This window comes from Fundulus heteroclitus, chromosome 4 (assembly GCF_011125445.2).
Source record: "Fundulus heteroclitus isolate FHET01 chromosome 4, MU-UCD_Fhet_4.1, whole genome shotgun sequence".
Lineage (NCBI taxonomy): Eukaryota > Metazoa > Chordata > Actinopteri > Cyprinodontiformes > Fundulidae > Fundulus > Fundulus heteroclitus.
The window spans coordinates 16,184,762-16,208,767 of NC_046364.1; the positions used below are offsets into that span (position 1 = coordinate 16,184,762).

The 24,006-nt window shown below is 41.0% G+C and overlaps 1 protein-coding gene across 2 annotated transcripts in view; it reads left to right on the top strand.

Moving 5' to 3' along the window:
- The window catches only part of ankrd11 (ankyrin repeat domain 11), a 110,080-nt gene that overhangs the window by 24,576 nt on the left and 61,498 nt on the right, over positions 1-24,006 (top strand). For both annotated transcript variants that reach the window (XM_012850776.3, XM_012850777.3), the window contains exon 2: positions 15,375-15,456. The gene's annotated coding sequence lies outside the window, so the exon portion shown is untranslated. The remainder of the gene's footprint in view (positions 1-15,374; positions 15,457-24,006) is intronic.

Below are 24,006 nucleotides of genomic sequence, written 5' to 3' on the forward strand. Positions count from 1 at the left end.
TTTGCTAATCTGTTTTACTTCTTCATTTTCACTTGTTTTAGACGAGCTAATTCTGCCTTTCTCATCACCTGTTCTGCTCATTGCGCTGCATGATTTGCTTGTTAAAGAGAGCCAAGACCATGACATTACAGTTACTTGAAAACATCACACATGGCTCAGCTTCTTCTTTCCTACTGAAGCCTAAGCCAGTACCATGTTTCAAATACAACCGCACAAGTCTACACTATCACTAATGAAAACGGTTTAAAATGGTCAAAAGCACTAAGGTTAGGATTAACCATTTAGTCTGTATTTTATCCTCTTGTCATTAAATCTTGTGTATGTCAGGAGTTTATGTTGTAATCAAAATCACCATGGCTTCTTAGCACCAGCTATCATTTGTGTAATTGTTACAGCTAGATACTTGAATATTTATTTGTCCTTCTAGATTTTAAGTAAAAATTATTTTGTGCCTGGTTCAGCTCTGCTTTAACCAGTGTTTCTGTTGCCATGGCACGGTTATTTTCTGGGTTTAAGTGGGAAGATTCATATTTATCTGCAGTCATAGTCTGTCAGCATCAAAGACGCTCCCTGATTCTTGCTGAAGGTCACTGTTAAAAGCAGGGCTGGTGTCATCAGCTCAGTTTCCCTTACGGGAGTGTTGGGGAAAGCTTATGGAACGGCGAACGTTTATCAGTGCCAGTGTATGACAATACCTGCAGTGTTGTGACTATATCTAAATATATATCTAAAACATATGGTTGTTTTTACCTAGAATAGGGAACCATGATCACGTGGACAAGGCAGATGTGTAAACTTGTTTCCTATTGACAAAATTGTGCATTTTTGACATGATGATGCAAAGAGTTTCTCTATTTTGGGTTTGTAGGCTGGTATTTGGAAAAAAAATTAAATTGAGCCCTTCTTAACCGGGATACAAGATAATATAAGAAATGTGTTCTTTGTTGACTAGTATGTGGATTATTTATATCTTAGCAAGTCATTTGATTGAGGATACAATTGATATTTTCTAGTTATAACCAGGCTTATTTATTTGGGTTTTTTTTGTAATTGAAGTTTTTATTAAATTTTTGACAAGAACAAACAGCTAACACTCAATCTGTTGATATAGGGTTGCCGACTTAAGCATCAGAAATTGTCGCAGCACTATTAAGTCACCAGACTTTTTTGTCTGTATAGTAAATAAATGTTAACCATGATTTGGGTAGCTTAGTTGATGCAGGCCTTTTATTTTGTGTTTTCTGATCTTTGTAGCCATATTGTCATTAACATCTACTATGTTATAACTGTTAATGGGCAACACACTCACTGTAGTTGTTGCCATTCTCTTTTGAAATTGGTCTAATAGTACTCTTCTAAAGTCTCAAATGTATTTGTTAAAGACGCAAGTTTTGAAGTCAAATATTATTTATTTTCTTTCCCATACATGCCCTTACAATTGCCTGACGTGCAAAATGAGTTGTCCTCCACTTACCTCTGTAGCCTGGATTAGTCAGTGATGGAGTGATTCAGGCCAAGTCCTCTAGCCGTGCACGTGGGTGTGACGCGCTGTGTGCTCTTGTTCACCTGGCTGTTTTGTTCCGTCTCCGCCGTAATCGATGGATTAGCGAGAGAACACGGGCTAACTTCAATATATAATAATAACTTTCTTACCTCAGAAGACATCAAGCTTATCAACAACAGACCTGTGTAGATGCTTTCTCTCTTCTCCCATGCACGGGCACAAAACTAGTGTCATTTCAAGGTGTCGCCAGAGGGGGCAGACATCTGCAAAAACTCTAAAATTTGCCCTATCCTCCTTTAAAAACACACAGCAGTTCACACATGACTGTTATATCTTTTCACTTTGACCTTCTTTCAGTGCAACAGAGCATTTCTCCATCCATACCAGCTACAGCAAGTGTATTTCCTGAAACTGATTTCCAGATAACATTTGTTTACGCAGTTACTGTGTTGTGGTGTCTGAAGACAAGACGAAGGAACCAGTCATATAGTAAAGATGACGGCCAAGTAACATTGTTTGCAGAGTTATCTTGATGTATTGTTTGCGTGCAGAAAAGATCATGTCCCCTGATGTCAAAGGACTTCACATATTCCCACACTTAAAATAACTCATATTTGATTAAAGTCTAAACCAGACGGGGGAAAAAATAGTCCTGTTATAATGCTCTTATTTGACAAACTTCGTAGTTTGGTGACAATCTCTGAAACTCTTTATAATGGTTCTGGTCTTACCTTTCAAACAGAATCTTAAGTGCCTATATAAACCACGGCATGTCATTGTCTAAAGATCTAAAATGGGGTACACCAAGGCTCTGTTTTGAGCACTTTTCTTTTTTTCTATATTACATACACAGCCTTGGTCAAATCTATAATACATTTCATACCTTTTTATCAATTTTATGCAGATGGTATTCAGCTCTACAGCTCTTTCAAAAATGTTTGGATTCTTCAAACAGATTTACTTTATTGCATAAAAAAATTACAAACTGGTTGGAAATGGCTCTCCTCAACTAAACTCTGAGAAGACCCAGGCGCTTGTTAATTGCCTCAGAGAATATGTTTCCTCTGATCAGAGATCTGATTGGATATTTCAACTCTGCTGTCAAGGCAAACTCATGAAACAAAGGTGTTCTTTTCAACTAATCAATGTACCATGAAGCTCACAGAAAAGAACATGTGTAAAACCTCTTATCATTTAAGAAATTCTTCCATACTAAGAAAGTTTGTATCAAAAGAGGAACTTGAGATGTTTTTTTTTTTTTTGTCTAAACCAGTGGTCCTTAATTCTTGTCCTCAAGGGCCGGTGTCCTGCAGCTTTTAGATGTGTCCCTGATCCAGCACACCTGAATCAAATGGCTGAATTTCCTCCTCTGTATGCAGTCAAGTACCAGAGTCCTGCTAATGGCCTGATTATTTGACTCAGGTGTGCTGAAGCAGAGTAACAAATAAATGTTTCAGGACACCAGCCCTCGAGGACCAGAATTGAAGACCACTGGTCTAGACTCCATCTAGAGCCGTCAGGTCCTCAAGCCAAAATCTAATCATAGTTCCAAGGACCAGACAAACGTGAGGTGATGGCGATTTCCAGACTGTTGCGCCTCAACTGTGGAACGAGGTTGCTTTGTTATATTGTATATATCATTAGTTTTGTCTTTTCAAGTAATTTATTTTAAGTACTTTGATCTGTGGGTGTGCTATATAAATAACATGTTGTACTTGATGCTTGCTACATCTGTTTTAGTTTTAAATTTACAATAACTGCTAGAGTTCATTAGGCATGAAAAGTCTTGCTATCAGTTCCGCGTTACAAAAAGATGGTTTAACCTGAAATACTACAAACATTTATAATTGATCATTTACAATAGTCAATCACTAAACCGGTATTATTTGTCTTGGTGTCTGGATATCTAGGATGAAAAATGTAGATATTGACTGATACATATTTATTGGTAACACATGGAGTCATGTTTGCTTATATATTTGATGTATTTTGTTAATATTTTGAGACATCCAGATAACTTTCGCAACCAGTAGTAATTTTTTATAATTGTAATTTTGGCTTTATAATCTCAGTCAGCCTTATTTGGCCATGATTGTGTGCACAATCAAGAAATGTAACTTTGGTTACAGCACTCACACCGTATAAACATTTGGTATGCAGTATAAAAAGTGTTGGTTTTTCTTATGTAGAGAAAAGAAAATTTGGAGGTTGTGAGTTGTGAGACTAATAGACTTATTTTGTTTCATAGCTGTGTAGCTGACTAATCAGGCTGTTAGATGCTCATTGTGTTCATCAGATTGATTGAAAGCTTGGGGGAGGAAACTGTCTCTGGCAGCTGGTTTTGTAAATGGAGCTCTGCAGCGCCATACTGAAGGCAAAAGTCTAAATGGTTTGTGTGCAGGATGTGCGGGGTCTGCAGAGATGTTTTCTTGACCCTAGACCCGTACAAGTACCGGATGGATGGAAGATCTGTCTTGGTAATCCTCTCTGCAGACCTAATTGTTTATTGCAGTCCAGACATATCTTTTATTTTTTGTATGAATCAAACCACACAGCGATGGACAAACACTGGACAGACTGGATAATGTGTAGAATTTCATTTAAGTACAGCCCATCAAGAGAATGACAAACATGGGTAGACTAAAGACTGTGGCTGCAGCCTTGCCAGGCGGCGCCTTCTTGCAGAATTGAGAAAGGAATACATTAGGATAGTTGGGACTTCTTCAGAACAGTGTCGACCAGCTCAGGTCCTGAGTAGGGCTGTCATGATACCTCCAATTATTCGAGGATGTCGATTCATAAGTCATCGAGGCAAGTGTTCCGGCCAGACGGCTAACGCTAATAGTAGCCTAGCCTGCTAATACAATACAAGTGTGGTTATCCGCTATGGAGGCAGAAGGCAACGGGCAATAAGCAGCGCAGAGAATGAGTCCTAAAGTTTTAACGGTGTAGGGACACTAAACTTAATAGAAAAAAACTGTACAGCAACAATTTGGGTATTAGTGAATGAGTCATTGGGGAAAACATGGAGAAAGGGAGCCCAGGTATCAGCCAACATACTCACAGGGTAATTTTGACGATGTTACGCTGAAATGCGCTGACGAGAACCCTGTAGTCCCATGTTGGCTGGGCCATATCCTGACCTGTCTGTATTGTAAGCACACTGCAGGGGGCTTGTGAAGTCCTTCAGATGCTTCAACACCAGTCGCTCAAAGGATTTCTTGATCACAGGCGTCAGGGCAACGGGTCTGTAGTCAATTAACCCCTTGATGGTGCGTTTTCTGGGGATGGTGATGGAGCATTTGAAGCAGGAGATGAACCTCACACACAGCTCTGAGTGAAGATGGGAGTCAATTGGTCATTTCAGGCTGAAGGGGGAGATGCCATCAGGTCCTGGTGTTTTTCTGGTGTTCTGAGGCTGAATGTTCCTATTTACAGCTTCCTCAGTGATCTTTAGTATCGGTAGGGGGTCAGAGGGGAGAGATGAGGGGGTTGTAGGGTTGTTGGTAGGAGGTCCAGCTAGTCCTTTGGTGTAGAAGTGAAGTTTGAATGTCTTTGTTTCAGACCTACAGAAGAAGCCGTTAAGGTCGTTAGTCAGCCGGGGGGACATCACAGCCTGTGGGGGACGGGCTCCCATAGCTTGGAAAAATATTGTTGTCAGCAATAAAACTAGATCTATTTTCGCCACTACTGAGCTTGGCATTATGTAAATGTGAAGATACAAGCAAACCAAAAATGATTATTGCCACTGCTAGATTTGGGTTTGGAGCAATCTTTTAATGTTACCAACTATAACGTTTCTGACTGAAACTACTATTAATGTTTCGTGGCCCTGCTAGAGTCCCAAACTTTATCTGTGGAGTAGCTAAGGATTAGAGATTATATGAAGGATGAATAGCAAGTAAAATGTTTTGATTGTTGTTATGCCAATGAAGATTCTCGCTTTGGTTATATAGCTGTTGACATTCCATTTAAAAAAAAAAAGATGAATAAAGTTTTTTTTTTTTAAAGATTGATTATATTATATGTTGAGAAACATCACTCTTATTTCCAATCAGAAACATGAACTTAATTAAAATCTGCATTGGGTTATGAATAAGTTTGGGTGAAACTGTACAAATTTAGGCAGACATCTGTTAATTTATTTCTTTTCTTCAAGTTTGGGAGGTCAATACATGTGTTTTGAAGTATCTGGGGCTGTGCCAAAAGCTTTTGCCCCTGGCCCCAGATGTTTATTTTTGGATCTTGGCTGTTCGTCTGTGTTATCCATAGCATCTCGGTTCCTGTCGGGAGCAGGATGTGTCCTGTATGTTCCTTTCCTGTTCACGTGACAAGGAATGTTTTCTCAATTCCCTATGTCTGCCTGTGTCCTCCAAGGTTTTGCAAAGTTAAGTTAAGGGGGAAAAAAAGTATTTTATGTTTGTCTTTTTAAGAATTTGAAAGATGTTTTGGAATTTTAGTGTAAATGAAAAATGCAAGGTTTGACATGATCATTTTAAAAACTTTTTCCAGTTCTTAATGTTATATATCCTGTATTGCTTAAATGAAAAAAATATAAAACCTAAAAAATCTGCGAGAGTCTGGTTGTATTCATCTGCACTCCCATAAACTAAAACATTGTTGAGTCACCTTTTGATTTAATTCCAGCGTTCAGTCTGTGGGAGTCTGTCGGCATGTCACTTCCTGTCTTTGCAATATGTGAAAACTGCTGTGGAGAAGTTCTCCAAATCTATCAGACGGAGAACACATCTCTTGCCCACACACCCGTTTTCTGAAAACGGCACGGGTTTCTATTAGGTTTAGGTCTGAACTCTGACTAACTATCCAAAGCTTGAATATTCTGAAGTCATGATTTTATTGATTCTTAAATAATGCTTTAGATTAAATCTCTTTATCTTCAACTTTCTAGCAAACACCTGAAGATTTTGGGTCAAAACTGTCTGGTATTTGGAACCGCTTTGTCTAAAAGTCTTGTTTTGAAGAACGGTAACGCCAGAGCATGATGCTGCTACCGTGACATTTCATTGTGGATATGGGAGTCTATTGGTGATGAACTGTGTTGTTTTTCTACAAAACTTAACCTTTGCAATTGTGGCCACATTTCAGGTTTGGTTTCCTCACACTGACACATTTTTGCTGAAGATTTAGGGAGATTTTAGAGGAGCACAGAGTTGTTTTTTTTTTTTCTTGAAAGAAAAGGTCTCTGTCTTTTAGCCCTACTCCAGACATAAGCAGAAGACTGTTGACTCATGCAGAACACAATCTGTACCAAGCTGAAATTCATGCAGCTCCTTCATGTCAGCCTCTCTAATCAGTTGCTCTGTCTTTTGATCCATTATCGAGACACGTCCAGTTGCAGTAATGCTACTGCTGTTCTGCATTTTCTCGGTCACAGGGGTACGGTGTTCCCTGCGCCATGGAGGCATGGATGATATGGCTTGAAAACGATATCACAATATTTATAAAGATACAGCAAAAGGTTAAAGAAGGACACTGATAATTTAGTGAGTTAAAATGATGAATACCTACTAGTGGAAGTACTAGCAACATTTGTAAATTCAGAAAGTTGTTGGTATTGAACATTATACTGCAGTAGAAGAGGATTCTTCAGGTCGACTGTGTCTTCAGCGTTTGAGCATTTTAGGGGTGTACTTAAAGGTAGAGTCTGTGATTTTTCCAGAAGTTTCCCCAGGTACCCTTTTGAATAACTGCGCATGGATTGTGTTCATGCTAAGGCAAATATTGCCTTTGTTGTGGCTGTTATTAGCATCCTCAGACTCTTCCTTTCTAACCAGCCCGCTCTGCACTGTGTGTACCGTGCCAGCCCACATAAAGATCTCGTTGAACGTACCATTTTGCTATGTTTACTTCATATGCGTTGTCTGTGTTTTCTGCACAGTCACAGCACCACCAATGGGCCTGGCATACCTACTACAGCGGTTTCAGTAGTGCAGCATCCTTTCATGCGGATGCACTTTTTTTTTTCTTAATTGTTTAGGAAAGTTGTGTCCTTAGACCCAGGCAACTGATGTAAGCATATGTCTCATTCCAGCGTTGGATTGAGCTGCAAGTTGTTCTTTACCGTTATTGCGCTGGTGCCTGAGTTATGGTGTAAATGGTAATAGATGTTCCTGTGCTCTTGTGGTTCTATCTCTGCTTAGTGCTTGAGGAGAAAGCGACTGGACTTCTTCTCTTTCTTGAAGACGGTTCACTTATTTCTGGTGCATGAAATGTTTTAATCGGTAATATCACGGATGATATCTAGGGTCATTGTGGATATATTCAGCTTCTTGGCCAAATAATCGAAATAAGCAAATGTAAGGAGAATCCGCCTGAAATCTACTTAACCATCTCATCTATTTTTTCTTTTAATGACAGATTTGTAACAAAGAAGACGTAATCGGTAAAATTAATGAAATGGTGGTTCAATAAAGTACAGTGGAACCTCTGATTACAAATGTAATTTGTTTAAGCAGCTTGTCTCAAAATGTATATTTGGAGACTGTTTCCCTGTTTAAAATAACTTAAATGGCTAAAATAACATACACAATAATGATGAAACAACAACGAACAAGGTTTCTGTGGAGAAAAAACATGTGTTTCAAATAAAGATCACTGATAGTGATCTTTTTATTGTGTGTTTGTCAGGTATTACAAACATTTATCACTATGACTTCCGAAGGTACTAATTATAAAGGAAAACACCATTACTTGTTTCACCATCCTGGAGCTTAGTGCTCTGGAGCTAAAACAAGGGTGTCCATGTCCACCCGCTAAAGCCGGGCGTACACTGTACGAGTTTTTCCCCTTTTCGGGCCGATTCTTCAGTCGTGCGAGCATTTTTTGAATCGGCCGAATTTCAGCTTGATCGTAGAGGGGGGGAGGAGGGGGGACTGGCTTCTCACGACTACCTCCAGATCAGGAATCGGACGATCGGTGAAAATCAAACATGTTTGAAATTCAGTCGGCTGTCGTGAGGTTTTTGTGAGCGCAAGCAGAGCTACGAGGGGGCGCCCTCCCCTCCTCTCCGTCCCCGCCAGCGGAGGGAGGGAAGCGGGCGTCCCTGAAGCAACCTCCGGCCGGTGTTGGGGAGGGCGAGCCGTCCGGTCCGCGCAACGCGCTGGCCGCCTGTTTCGGCACTCCTCCGCGGTCCGCAACGCGCTGGCCGCCTGTTTCGGCACTCCTCCGCGGTCCGCAACGCGCTGGCCGCCTGTTTCGGCACTCCTCCGCTTGTTGGGGGGGCGGGCCGGGCGACCTGCCGTGCCGCGCGGCCGCCGGTGCGTCTCGTCCCTCCTCTCTCCCCTCCGTTCCCCTGACGCCCGGTGCCTCCTGCGGGCTTCGCCAGAGCTGGGCTCGAACCCCTGCTCTGGGTCCCTGTCACCTACCGTCGCTCGCCTGCCTCTGTCCCCACAGCGAGCGGTCCCAGAGGGGACACGACGTACAGTGTGAGCAGTCCGGTCTCGTCCGAGCGTCGCGCCGCACAGATCGTGAGCGGTGAACTTTTTAAACCCCGCGGTTCCGTCGCACAGTTTGAGATGTATATAAGTACCACGACTGAAAAACTCGTACAGTGTACGCCCGGCTTAAGAGCTACTGTCCTCCAACGTTTACATGCATCCTTTCTCTAACACACCTGAATCAAAGGAAGGGCTCCATACCGGCTCTCTGGAGAGATGAAGGACACGAGGGAATTCAGCCATTGTGTTGTGGTGTGTTGCAGCAAGGATGCCTCTAAACCTCGCAGGCTTGGGCAGCTTCAACATAACAGGCGTCCCATATTAACGAACTAGTCAGCCAGAAGGAATCATGTCACCGTCTCTGGGATTGCAATTAAGAAGTAGTCCGTTCACAGACACTTGATTCTGCTTAGCCTCCTTTTATGTCAGGTCAAAGCAGCATGGCATTATTACTGTATGGAATCATGAGACGGCTTTATTTGGTGGTACTGGGTAGCGGATCGCTGCATTTTATTATTTTTTTTAACATTACAAGAAGTGAGTAGCCCTTCTATCTGCTGCTGTTTTGCTCAGAGGCGTGCACTTGGCTAGCTTGCACACCTGCCAAAGGTCATCCTATGTTCGTTTTTGGAGAAAGATTTGTAATTGGGCCAGTTGTGCGGCGTTTGTTTTTCAAACCCTGAGTCTTCAGACGCGTTCTGAACTAGTATTAGTTTATGAATGTGCAAAGGCAGCGTTAATCCTTTGCTTACAAATTTAAACCTTTTTATGTGTAACGTCTTCTTCCTGTCTGACTCGTTTGGTTTTCAGTTTAATATTGGTGGATATATGTTGCATTAGTTTGGGGAAAAGGGGGAATTAAATGATGGATATTGATATTTTTGCCAATGAAACCTGCCATTTTTGCACAACCGTGAATACTTTTCATTTTAATCCGCTGTATCTCTATTTTGTTATGATACTACAATTTCTCTTCAGATGTATGCACCTTGTTTGGAAATCCCACACCTTAACTTGGCCATTGACGTTTTTCTTTTTTTAATCGGTTCAATTAGCATCCAGTTTTCTCCTCAGCCCAGCTATGCTTAACATGGTGTTGTTGTTTGCTTTGCGGTCACGAGGAGTTGCATGTATTCTGAATCCCAAACGCCGTTTGAAAGGTAGTCTTGTTGTGTATAACTGGATTATTTCAATCCATTAGTCCTGTCCTTCCCACCGGGGAAAACCCCTCAGGATTCACTGCAGTACAAACACAAATACATCTTACAGTCATCCTCATTACTGCTCAAAGCCATCCCAAGGAGGTCTGGCCTTAATCCCATTGCAGTCCCACCTGCCACCCTTCCTGCGCTAAAGCCGACAACTAGACGCTACCTGCTTGCTAGTGGTCCTAAATCCCTCTGTGCTGCCTTTAAAACAGGATAGATGAAACAAATGTGGGTTCAGACGAGGGTGGAGGGGTGTTACCCATAATTACTGGAATGTCGGCCAAACACTGGGCCTCTGTTAAATATCCTCACATGTCCTTCTGTCTAAATCCTGATTAAAGCCTTGTTCTCATTGTATAGCCGAGGAGGCATTAGGGGGAGGGCCACAATATTTCACCCAGTTCAGGATTTCTTTTGATAATGTTGGGATTTTTACATTATACATCGATCATTAAAAGTGAGTCAATAATACTATTAACAATGATAGTATTTTAATGTCAGGTTTATTGTAGCAGCATCATTTAATTAAACTAGTAGACTGAGAACTACTGACATATTCATCTAAAATCATAAAAGCTGTTATCATTCTGAAATAATTATTTTAACTTTTTATGAATACGTCTTCAACTTTGACTCCTTAAGATAAGTTTTGAGATTTTTATTTTCTGTATCTTCAATAGTAATAATTGTAATTGGTGTAAAAGTTGGTGAACTTGTGCAGTCAAATACGGGAGAGCAGTTTGTACGATAGGGTGAGCAGATTGGTGTCAGGGAGGCAAGGCGCTCTGGATGTACCCTGTGCAATATGAGGAAAGCATGACATTAGGAGATTATTGTTAAAAATTGCTGTGATAATATATCTATTAGAATAAACCCATATTTTCTTCACTACTTTCTTTTCTATCACTGTTTCCTCTCCAAACTCCCTGAGCATTCGGATCCTGGTCGTTCAGATATATACCAGACGTGTAAAGGCCATCCTGGTGGCTACCTACTGTATTATTAGCATGCTGGGGCCCAAGAAAATCTGTAACCCTCCAAATATTACATCCAGCCTGTCTTTAACAGATCTGATATTAAACACACTGATACCGTGGTGACGACTGCAGTTCATTATTCTGTGCAGCTCTAGTGGGTGTCTCCTGTGCAGCACATAGCTCCCAAGTCAGAGGAAGTTTTTAGTATTCCCAGATTGTTATTTTAGCTCTTTTAATTCAGTGTCAGAGGAGGCATGGCTCTAGAAACATATTATCCTTAATGTATCATCCAGACCAGCAGGTACTGTCCCCTGTTGTCCTTTTGCTTGAAGGGCGGGAAAACAGAAACTCTGGGAAATCCCTGTAATGTTTTCCTTTTTGTGGTTACACCTTTCCATGAACTTTGAAGAGACTTCATATAAGTTGTGCAGGTGCTATTATTATGATGATAACCTTTAACCAGGAAAGGCCTAACTGAGACCAAACATCTCTTTTACCAAGAAGAACCTGGCAAGACTCCAGCAGAGATGCAACAAAAACTTTCATTCCTAATATAACACTTCCGAGCAAATGTGGGAGTTTATTATCAAAAACTATTCCAACAAGTTAAGTTGTATCTTTCCCAGTTTTTTTTTTTTTTTTTTTTTTTAGATCGCCTTGAATTTAGGCTCACCAGCCAACAGTCACCAGCTCTGTCAGCTTTCCCAGTTCAGTTCAATTTTGAGTCGGGCGATAAAAAGCCAAGTCAGCATTATTAGCTATGATTTCCCTGCTCAATGCATCACGTTTTTGATTTTGTGAGTAGATACTCCTTTCAATATTTGGTGGGTGGGTCAGTTTTAACACGCTCCTAAAGCAGCAAATCTCCTGGAGGAGGAGCGGTCTCTCCTCGGTGTCAGTGAACGTCATTTACATAAACGGCTCTACATTGTTCCTCACAGCGGTAATGCACACAGAAAATATCTGGGTCACTGAGAGGGTTCCTGGAAATTAGGTTCCTAGGACAAATTTTCTCCAGTCCAATTTTTGAAAACACACCTAGCCTCCAACAAGCAGCCCAACTATTTCTTATTTCTTTATTCAGCCAAATACTCCCATTTTGTTTCTTTTCCCAACTCGCCACATATTTATCTGTTCATTTGTCAGCAGTGTGTTTCTTCAGTGTTTAAAATAATAACTTTATAACAATATTAAGACATCTTGTTTTTGTGTTCTATGACACAGACCTCACATTTTGATTGTTTTTTGGCAAAAAACAAAAGTACATTTCCGGTATGTGTTGTGTTGCAAAAGAAAGCTGTAAGCTGGCATTAAAAATCCCTTTCCACATGCCCCCTCTGCAGTGCGGCTACAGATGGGAGATAAGTTGGTCCTAAATTGAACATTTTGTTGAATTTACGTTTTGCATTCAGAGGCACTGTTGTGACCAAAGCTATGAGCTTTACAGGAGCAGCATTTAGGTTTAGCTTAAATGACCCACCTGTTTCATGTATTGGTGTCTTTTTTTTTTTTTTTTTGGTAACTGTCATATGGTAAAGCGCTCAGCTTTTAGGTCTGTGAAAATGCATTTCCTCTCTTGCATCCATTTTTTGGTGAGGCTTAGACTTACTATTAATTGTTGACTTCTTACAACAACATTTTGCTGATTCACAAGCTCATAAACAGGATCTTAAGGCAGACACAATAATAAAGATAATTTTTCATCAGGGTGAAAACACTGCGTGGTTTCTAAACATCTCCAAGACGGGCGTAACGGTGCACTCAGAGTTACTGATCATTTTGAGACAAATAATTGCTTTCTTTTGGGGGTTTCTTAGACAACTTCTCTGTTTGAGATTGTTAGATTTTATACATTGTCTGGTGTTTAACAATCAAGCTTTACTTATAGAGCACTTTACACACCCACAGTATCCATGGTGCTGTACAGGTTCCTAGAATAAAAGAAATAATAATAAAAAAACAAAAACATAAACTAAGCTATAAAATGCAACATTTGCAGCGAGTGTGTAAAATTAACAGATTAAATAAAACCTGTACAGTTGCATCTCTCCAGCTCGTAGATGTTGCTTATCATTCTGCAATCGAACCTTGCTGTGTAGCCTTGGGCCCTTATCTGGTTCCCTCAAATGATAGGATTACATCGCATGTACCACCTGCTTTACTGAAGTCAGAAAATCCTGTTTTACTCTTTGCTACTGCGACGAGGATAAAGAGGTAAAACAAGGAGGAGCTGGCCTCCTGTTTATCTAGTTAAACGTCTTCCCCAATCTAATCTTTATCCCACTGCTATGTATATTTTACCTGTTTAATATTGTAGCTGTTTGGATTATCAAATGTGAGAGTTGTGTTTTCCTGAAGTAAGAATCATCTGATGATGCCATGTTTGCCGACTCCATGTTTAGTTCTTGGTGTAATAAAAATAAATGAATCCATGTTGTTTCCATTCATATCACATTTTAGGTATTTAACAAACTGCGTTATATTATATATTTAGGGGCAAAGTGCAACACTGTTTGGTGTTGGTCTTGTATGTCTTTTTAACAAGTACAGATCTCAGGAGTGTAGAGACTTAAAAAAGCTAAAATGCTTATAACTAAATTTTATTTATATAGAGCCAAATCACAACACATGTCATTTCAAGGCACTTTACAAAGTCAAACTCTATAATATCATCCAGGCAGATTGGTAAAAAAGTTTCCTATGTATGGAAACCCAGCAGATTGCATCAAGTTTTGACAAGCGCCATTCACTCCACAGGAAAGAGCGTAGAGCCACAGTCGTCTGCATTGTCCATGGCTTTGCAGCAATCCCTCATACTAAGCATGCATGCAGTGACAGTGGAGAGGAAAACTCCCCTTTATCAGAGAAAAAAAAACCTCCAGCAGAACCAGGCTCAGTGTGAACGGTCATCTGCCTCGACCGACTGGGAGTTAGAGAAGACAGAGCAAAGACACAAAAGCACACATTGATCCAGGAAAGCTTTCTATGTTATATGGTAATAGTGGATGATCTGTCTCCCCTGGATGACGTCACAGCTAACAGAGCGTCAGACCAGGTGTACCTACTATGAAGAGAAAAATGACAGAACAAAAAGTTAAAATAATATCTAACAATGCATATTGGAGAACAGTAGGAGAACGCAGCAGAGTGAGAAAAATAGACCCTGATGTCCTCCAGCAATCTAAGCCTATAGCAGCATAACTATAGAGATAGCTCAGGATATCCTAAGCCATTCTAACTATACGCTTTGTCAAAAAGGAAAGCTTTAAGTCTAGTCCTAAAAGTAGATAGGGTGTCTGCCTCACGGACCAAAACTGGGAGTTGGTTCCACAGGAGAGGAGCCTGATAGCTAAAGGATCTGCCTCCCATTCTACTTTTAGAGACTCTAGGAACCACCAGCAGACCTGCAGTCTGAGAGCGAAGTGCTCTGTTAGGAACATACGGGGTAATCAGAGCTCTGACACATGATGGAACTTGATTATTAAGGACTTTATAAGCGAGAAAGAGAATTTTAAATTATATTCTTGATTTAACTGGAAGCCAATGAAGGGAAGCTAAAATTGGTGAAATGTGATACTGAGAAAACGTACTGAGAACGTAGTACTCAAATCATACCTGTTCCTAGCATGCTGTGGGACCCCTTCTCCTTGCAGAGCCCATTGTCCGACACCGATCCAAAATTAGAACAAAATGTCAAACAAAATGTCTCAAAACCTGCGTTTAATGAGCTGTACTAGCAGAGTAGACCTGCAGAACAGAGGTGCTGCACGCAGGATTTCCATCATAGTTTTCCCTTTACCGGGTCTGTGCCACCTCCCATGCTAGTAATTTATGTCTAATGAGAAAGACGATTGTCTCACGCCTGGCTTGCTTACAAGTTATAGTTTACTTGGAAAAAGGACAATATGAAAACAAACCACAACAAACTAAAAAAAGAAAGAAGTCTGCTTTAGGTCCAGACCAAACAAGTGGACCAAAGGACCTTTCTGCTGTGATTGTACCCTTAGAAAAGGCCCAATTGTAGTTTGTGATTATGCATAACTATGTAGTTTTAGGTGTCACTGCTACATGTTGATTATATTTAAATTGTTTTATTTGGGCCGTTTTCAGTGAGAAACATGACCCTTTGCATCCACACACAGGCACATCCATGGCAAGGAATGTGAGAGTGTTTGCGTTGTTTCTGGAAATAATGCTGTTTTTTTTTTCTCTCTCTCTTGTTTTCCAGGATTCTGTGGACGCTACAGCAGCAGGTGTTATTTTCTAGTTGGATTTTAGCCCACTGACATTCTCCCACAGCCATGGAATCGGTAGGTTCAAAAATATCTTTCAGTGAATTTCTCATCAGGCTGATCCGTGCTCCTTTTCTACGGCTTTTTCTCTTGAGGCATTTTTAGCTAGCATCTATTCTTCGAGCTTGGTCTTTTTGGTTATTTTGTTTTTCTTTCCTTCAGAACATGGGCTGTGCTGCATCATGCAGCACGTGTAGGGGCATTCCTTATTAATTATGTGCCACCAGAAACCTTGTGTTTTACTGGGTTTTGTGCCCAAATAAATGTAACTATGATTTAAATTATGTTAATATTCTCTCATAGTATGTATTTTTCCCACTGTTACAACTACAGAGAAAGGCATTCTGAGCCAGTTTGGTTTCACGAAGGGGCGTCTGCCTTTACCCTGTATTGTCAGACATGCATGAGTTTGTAATTGCAGGAGATGCCTGTACCAGCAGGCAGGCTGAAAGCACAGTAGTATTGAGCTCTACCCAGTGGAATGCATGTATTAGGAATGAGGCTTAGTGCGTGCCTAACCATTGCTTTCCTGTCCCTTTGTCAGAGGCTGTGTGTGTGCTTGTCTGTTTTATAGACTATAAAAAGTAGGTCACAGCCTCTGTAGGGCAGAACTAGCGTGTGTCCAACCAAAGTCCCACAAATCCCCTGGTCTGTCTCGCTCGCATTCATACGTTGCACATGCACAAATGTGGCTTCCCGTTGGTTATGGGACTGTCGCTGAAATCCTGTATACATTTATTGTTACGGGAGCAAAACCTTGTGTGTCATGTATCTCTGTGTCAAAGAACATTAAGACAGCGTTAGCGAAGTTGAGTTATAAACTCAACTCCACTAATAGTGGTTCAGCTATTAGTTAACAAATCACACAAAATAGGAAGCAACATAGGCAACGTGGATTGTTTTCTCTTCACAGTTTTCAGGCTCAAGATGCATATTTAAGGAGGTGCTTAGATACAATAGGCTACAAAAGCCAATTTTGACACCGGGGGATTGTTGTAAGAAGGAGCCAAATTCCATTAAGAGGAATTTTCTAATTACAAATGCTAAATTAAAAACAATATAACATACATTTTTTATGTGTATTTTGGAGTCTAGTCTTTTCTATGCTTTGGCTTTTCCCCTCTTTCTCACCTTTGTATGTATTATTCTTCCTTCTCATCCCCCCTCAATCTATTAAGTCTCCCTCCATCCGCTTCTCGTATGCCTTCCTTTATGCTGCTGTGCAGCAGCAGCAGCAGCAAGAGCTGTTTCTGTTTACCTCTCAGAGCCGTCTATATCTTCTCTCTGTCAGTGGAAACCAAGGAAACTAATCACAAAGCTTATTATAGTGCCCAAAGTTGGAGATGTGCTGTGTGTGAATGTACATTCAGTGGCTGGTAAACACACACGCACACAAACAGAGTCACACTTACACCAAACCCTCTTCCACTCTCCTCCTCCTCCCATACCTCATGTGATGCCAGTCACATGCTTTCCAGGCAAGCAGCTCAGTAAATCAGAATCAGAGCTTTATTTTTAACTGCTTTAAATCCTCAACCTGGTCTCATGGTTTACAGAACCGGCCGAGGTTACTGCCGATCACTTGCTTCTTTGTCTTTGTTTTGTCTAACCCAGATGCGGCCAATGCTCTCCTCGTGCTGCTTATACCTGGATTTTATGGCAACAAGCCCTTTCCAACCTGAATTCCCCAGCATGCAGTAACGTATTCATGCAGAATCGACTGCTTGGACTGTTGCCATGGCAACACATATCCTGATTATCATTTGGATTCATCGTTTTCATAGTAAAAAAAATCTGAAAGGGCATATTATATAAAAAGGGATGGAAAAACTCCTTATGCATCATCTAAAGAGGTCTTATATTTGACTGATTATGTTCACACAATGTCTTGCGAGGTGTGAGGCGCCCCTGGGTCTCGTGGGATTTTAGGTGCTGGAACGGGATGCTTGAAGTGATCATCTGCTTTAACGCCGCTCAGCTGGCAAGGCAGGGAGTCTCAGAGCCGAGTTTGCAAGTATGTGTGCAGTGTGTGTTGGCGCGTGCGGCTCAGGGTTGCCGTGGAGCTGGGTTGACGTGTGTTGGCGCACAAAGTTAAAGAATCTGACGTTGGCTTATTGGTTCATGTCGCCGTGATCAAAGGCAGGTTAAACGGAGGCCTGTCACTAACGCGCGGTTGTGAAACCACAGCTTGACAAAAACATTCTGACAAACATTTAGTCTCCGTCATCAGAAAGCAGTGAGGCCAACGTTGATGATGCTCTCTGGACCTTACCTTCACACTCTGGTCTAAGTTGATTTGTTAATTTGACTGTAGGAATCATTTTTGTGAAAGGATTTATGGGGTGCTGCAAGGCGCTGGTAATGCAATTGCATTTGGCGGATGAAATTGTACAAATGGCAGTTTTAATGCATGTGTCAGCATAATAGTGTTAAGGAGAAAATACACCATCCGCATTACAGCAAATCAGCACACGCGTCCTACGCGTAGGTTAGCTTTCCATTTTGATAATTCAAGATATTTACACCACATGCATAACATGCGCGTAATACGGAGTACTTACACTTGGCAACGCCTAAATTAGGTTGAAGTTATAATTTCAGATGCATATACGCTCCTGTTTGGCAAGGAATAAAGTGGAAAACGACATCCTGTGTCAAAGTTCCCGTCCAAAAGTATCCCAAAATAATAGTCCGGTCTCAGTTCAGCCACGAGGTGGTAGATGTCACCTTGTTGTTGACGCACACTGCGGATTGATGGACGCATGTTGCTCTTTCCATGTGACGGACGTTCTTCTCTGCGCAGAAACGCGTAGCTGTGGATTGTACTTCACAGCGCCCCGGGGTAAATTTCCCCTTTTCAAAAACACGCGTAAGCCACGGCGCTTACGTTACACGCACAGTGTAACGCTTTAGAAACAAATGATGCGAGATTGTCTATTTTACCAGTTCTAAGTAGTGTAAAAGTACATTTCTTAAATGTTTTTTGCACGTGGGCTGATTGCACAGAACTGGTAACTCTATGCCGTAGCCGGTCATTAGTGGCGTCGCTTTTATTTCAGCTGTAATCTTTCAGCAGAGGAGCTCAGAGGGTAGATGTCAGTGAGCTAGATTTGGTGCAGATGAAAGGCTAAAATTCTTGTAATCTCACCCCTCCGCTGCTTTTCCCCTCGCAGCTCCACTTCTATCTCCTTCTCTCCTTCCAAAGCGGGGCTTGTTCCTCAGGAGGGATTATTGTGAGCAGCAGATCTGAACTGGGAAGCGGGGCCTGCCAGTCACATTACATAACTCGCCCCCGCCGCTGCAGCTCAGGCCTGGCCTGGCTGGAGCGACGACCAAAGGAGCTTTGTTTTCCCAACCTTCCCTTTTTTTCCTTCCCTCGCGCTGCTCCTCCCCCTTCCCTTGGAGGCAGACTGCATACTGATGTTTTATAGAAAAAGTCTGTTTGCAGGGAACAGGCGAGCCTCTGTGGCTTGGAGTGTGGAGGAATACGCTAATAGCCAGTTGAATGGCGGGGAGCTTACATCTTAGGCAGGGGAATTTTCGCTCTTCTGTTGGTCATACAATTTCAGTGAAATGGGGAGCAAGAAGATGCAGTACTTGGCTTTACTGGCTGCCAAGGGTTCGGATTTCAGTATGTCCAGTGATTGCACAGAGGGTACAAGTTCATTCTGTGTTGAATTTCTCAAGGTTGACGGCCTGTAAGACGGTGAAAGAAATGCCATGCTGGTTGTTGTTTCTCCTCATTGTTTTTTTATTGTCCTCGTTCTCAGAGAGGTGGTCGTTTCTACCTGCTGGTTTGGCACAGTCATTGTGGTAGGGGTCCAGTCGAAGCTTGAATCTTAGAATTTCATTATTTTTCATACTTATGTTGGATATTCTGTAAAGTGCTTGGGATGAAAGTGTTGTTGTTGTCACTTTCTTGTAATGTAGTTAGAGAGTTTGGTCCTTTTGTTCCAAGATTGCATGTTGTACGTACAAGTTGGTCACAATCTTTATGTTGCGCTTCAATGCCACCATATTCACAATGAACAAATACAGTACTTTAAAAAGTTGGCCGGCATGATATTAGAGTTGCAAATATGCGATAATGTTGGGAAATGTTGCGATAATGGCTTGAGATGAATACAGAAAAGGTTGAAGCGTTAATGTCCTCTCGCTTTAGGATCATAGCAAACATAAATCCCAGATAATGAGCAGTCCATCTCCAGCTACTAAAAAAACATTCATCCTTTCCATCTCAACCAGGGTTTTAATGAAAAGGTGGTCTCTGTCTGACTTGTGATATTTTGGCAATGAAACAATTTAGCTCTAGTTTCTGACCACCTCTTTACCTTCTCAAACTTTTTTATTAGAGGCACTAAGAGCCTGAATGCAGGGCGCTTTAATAAATAGCTACCACTTATTGCACTCCGGGTGGTTCTTTGTGATATATACACTGCAACCTGTGATAATAAATTTGCAGATGTTTTCCTTATTGTTCTCCAACTTTTTTCACTCCATCATGATACGGTACAGGTGCAGGATAGTTTTCACAAGCCTAGCAAGCTCTGTGGCTATAGGCGGTAACGTTTACTCCTTGGTTCATGCTGGTCAGGATGAATTACCATTTAAATTTGATAAATAAGTCACACCTAAATATATATAGTCGCAGGATCGGCCAATCAATGAAATAAAGTCCAAAAAATACGGTAAATGTTCTTGTTTGTGAGCCTTTGTCTTCAGTTAGAATCCTGTCTTGCGAGTGCATGAGGTTTTGTTTCACCTTGTTAAATGTATTTGTTCTAAAATGCTTAATATCCTTTTAAGGATCACTCGATTTCTTACCTATCAGATGGGGAATAGTAGATTGGTACACAGTCTAACATCTACAGTACAGATAGCATGTTTACGTGATGTTTGACCAGTGGTGGTTTTTGAATCCCCTTTCCTTCAGTTACCTACTCACTCCCATAATCAGCTACAAGCTTGTTTGAGAAATGGATCTGACCGGATAATTTAGTTTGCTTCCTGCAAAGTTAATCTAAAACAACACATCTCAATATCATGCTGCTTGAGCCTCATTTGTTTTTAGCCTTGTCAATGTACTGTAGATTCATTTGTTACCTTTTTTTATCTTGAAATGGAAAATGAACATGAGTTATAGACTTGGCTTGATCAGAGTAAAACTGTTCAGTAGGCCGGCTCACAGTAAATATGCAAATCAGCTAATCATCCACTCCCCTCTAACGTGTAAAAAAAAACAAGATTGTCAAGGACTCTGCGTCTCTGGCTTGCATTCGTATACAGTCTTGGCTACATCTCTGCATTTGGAAATGGGATTGGGTGTTCTTTCATTGCATCAGCCGTGAGCCAAGTTCCCATCAAAGAGTAGCTGCTACACCAAAGACTGTGTTTAGATGTGATGGCTAATTTTAGAGCTGCTAGGCCCTTGTCCAAGGTGGTGGAGGATAAGATAACATTGAAGTAGCCCTCCCTCCCCTGTGCAGTTGGGTTTTGTTTGTACACCCAATAACTCTTATTCCGCCCCCTGTGGATGTAGTGGACAAACGGATGTTTGTATGTTTACAAGAAGATCCTATTCACGCTTTCACCTCTCAGTGAGTTTCTGAGTTAATGAAAAGCCTGTCAACGTAAGCTTCATGAGGTGATATAATGCTATGTGAACATAGCGCTGGTCTGGCCCTAATCAAACTAAAACTGACACACATAGAAAAAGGTATTTAGGAGCTGTTTGGTGTCTTTATTTTCTCACCGGGACTCAAACTCTTATCCGTGTTAAGACATGTACCCACAAGCACATTAAAACTCCTTGAGTACTTGGTTATGTAGTCAGTGAGCTTGACAAACACATGTGGCAGAGCTGTCCCAGCCAGGCCTTTCTCCCCTGTCCCTCTCACAGCCACAGAGCAGTGACCTTGGTTTCAAGTAGCTATACTCTGTTAGAAAGCCAACACCTCTCCGGGGATGGGCTGACCTTGTTGTCTAACACACACTGGAAGTCTGCACGCCCCTGTCTCTCCCTCTTTCTTTCACTCACTGGCTGTAACAAGTCATTCTGCATAAGTTTCAGTGTTTTCATTGTTTTCTGGAACTGTCCTGTAAGTAAGTTTGCTTTGGTGTTTAAACACAAAGATAAAGAATAGCGGGAGCTCAGCAGGTTAGGGCCTCTCCCCAACCAGGTGTTATGTCTTCAGACAACCTGTCCTTTCAGTGACGGCGGACTCCGTTTATGAGGATGTGCAGGAGTGCACGTCGCCCCTCACCCCAGCCTACCAGTTCTTTTGTTTTCTGCAGCTGTACGTCTGCACGCAGTGAACAGATGGGTTTAAACGTGCTATCCACTTTGTTCAATCCTTACAAATGAAAAAGTTATCAAGGTAGTTTCAGGGAGAAATCTAACAATGTTCAAATAAATCAACTCTGGTAAACTAAACTTCAACCCAGAGGCAAGCATTTTGCATCATTCACAGAACACCTTATTTTTAAGCTTTTATGTTTGAACTATTTCACTCAGCTGTTTAATATTGGTTAAACCTGCACATCAGTTTACCTGTTGACTCTTAGCCTTGCCTATAACAGCATAGGCCCTACCAACTACCCCTCACAGATTAACAAAATAAATCTACAATACGCAGCAACCGCCTGTCAGTCGATCTTTAAGGCTCGTCAGTAACTGACCAATCACTGATTGCCATGTAATAAAGTGAAACACCCCTTAGCTGCAGGGGGTTCAAGGCGGGGGATTTTACACTGTGAATGCATTGTGGTCAGGTTTTTTAAAGTACAAATGGTTAAACATCAGTGGGGAAAGTACAATTCAGGCGTTATCCTGATGTTTATTCCTTTCCCAAAACCTAAAAGGAGTCTAGAAAAAATTTAAAAGATGGATATAGCGCAACCACGTGAGAAACTGAACACAACAGTGTTCAATGGAGAGCTACCGCACGTTCGGCTGTGCGATGGTAACTCAAATTTTGTTCAGAAAGATTAATAGTCAGTTAAATTAGTTAAGATGGTTAAATTAGAGGGTAATGCTTGACACTAGATCTGCTGTGTTTTGGATACATGTATGTTGCAACTTCTGGTTGCATAACCTGAATCTTTGTCAGCTACAATCAGTTAACAGGACTCCCATTTTGGCACAAAGCCTTTAATAGGAAGTCTAATGCAAAACTTCCACTCCTAATATAGAATTTCACTGTAACTGTGTGCCATGGATGACTCGATGGCAGCATGAAAACGTCTACTTCACTCTCCAGTAACTTTTTAAAGTTACTAATATAGTATATAAGTTGGGTATAAGTCAGGTATTTAAACTTGGGCTTTAACATGGATTCCTTCAAATAACTTCACCGACACGATTTACAACTCATCTGAACACTTTTCCTTTCGTTCTTGCCTTAATATTGGTAAATAAGACAGAGATGCCCCTGTTAACACTGTAAGCTTCATTCTCATCGCCATTACGTCGTCTTTTGTTGTCGGACACTTCCACATAGGCGTCGATGTCTCCTTTTGAGACACCTGCTTGAATGTGACATGGCCAAAATGATTGAAATAGCGTCTACATCTCTTTGGTACAATAACAAAGGTAACATCAGATTAATCTCGACGTATATTAAAATACACATGGATCAGAGTAAATCAACATGACACACCAAAGTACATGAGAGATCTCATTTACACCAAGGCTGCAAGATATCAGGAAATTTGCAATTGGTAACTGATACTTATGCTGAGCATTGCAATGACCGTATTAGTTATGATTAACCAACACTTTGCTAACTATTTTCTTTCTTTTCCTTCATGACCATGTCCAGACCACTCTACCAGATTTAGTCTTGGCCACTAAAAATATACATCATGGAGGCATCAAGTGGAGCGAAAGTCCACTTGATGTCTAGCAATCCATAATTAGTGTACAGAACTTTGTTCACGACATCCAGACTGTGCTATGTGATTTTATATTGCACTCTTTGGTATTGCAGTGATGCTTGTAATTTGATAAATTCAGTAGCTCTGGTTTCCACTTAACTAAATTGTACACAAACGGGTGAAACTCTTTGTGAAATGACCTGGCAACCAAAGATCTCCAGATGATCGCCTGTAAACTTTGTGACATCTCACCATTAAGTAACCAAAAAACTATTCTAATAACATATTGTTCCATTTCGGCATAATATGTCATGTCTTTAGGACCTACCATAGGACTACATATATATATATGAAATACATATATATCAAATTTAGCTGCTCTGCTAAACCCGACATATCTACAATTAGGCGTCCTGCCAATGTTTCTATTAATGTGTCTTAGTTAAATAACTAAACTTAAAAAATTATGTTTTGTTATGTTTTACCAAAATCAATCTGCCACTTATATCTCACTATAGATAATCATTCCATCTAATTACTGCTCTTGGTTTGTTTGAAAATGATTCACCAGATACATTTATTCATCCATTCATAAAAAAGGAGGGGACATTTGAATCACCCTGGAGCCGATTGAACGTAACTTTCTTAGTATGGATGTATTTTTTCCTGCCTGGCATGGTTATGCATCACTTT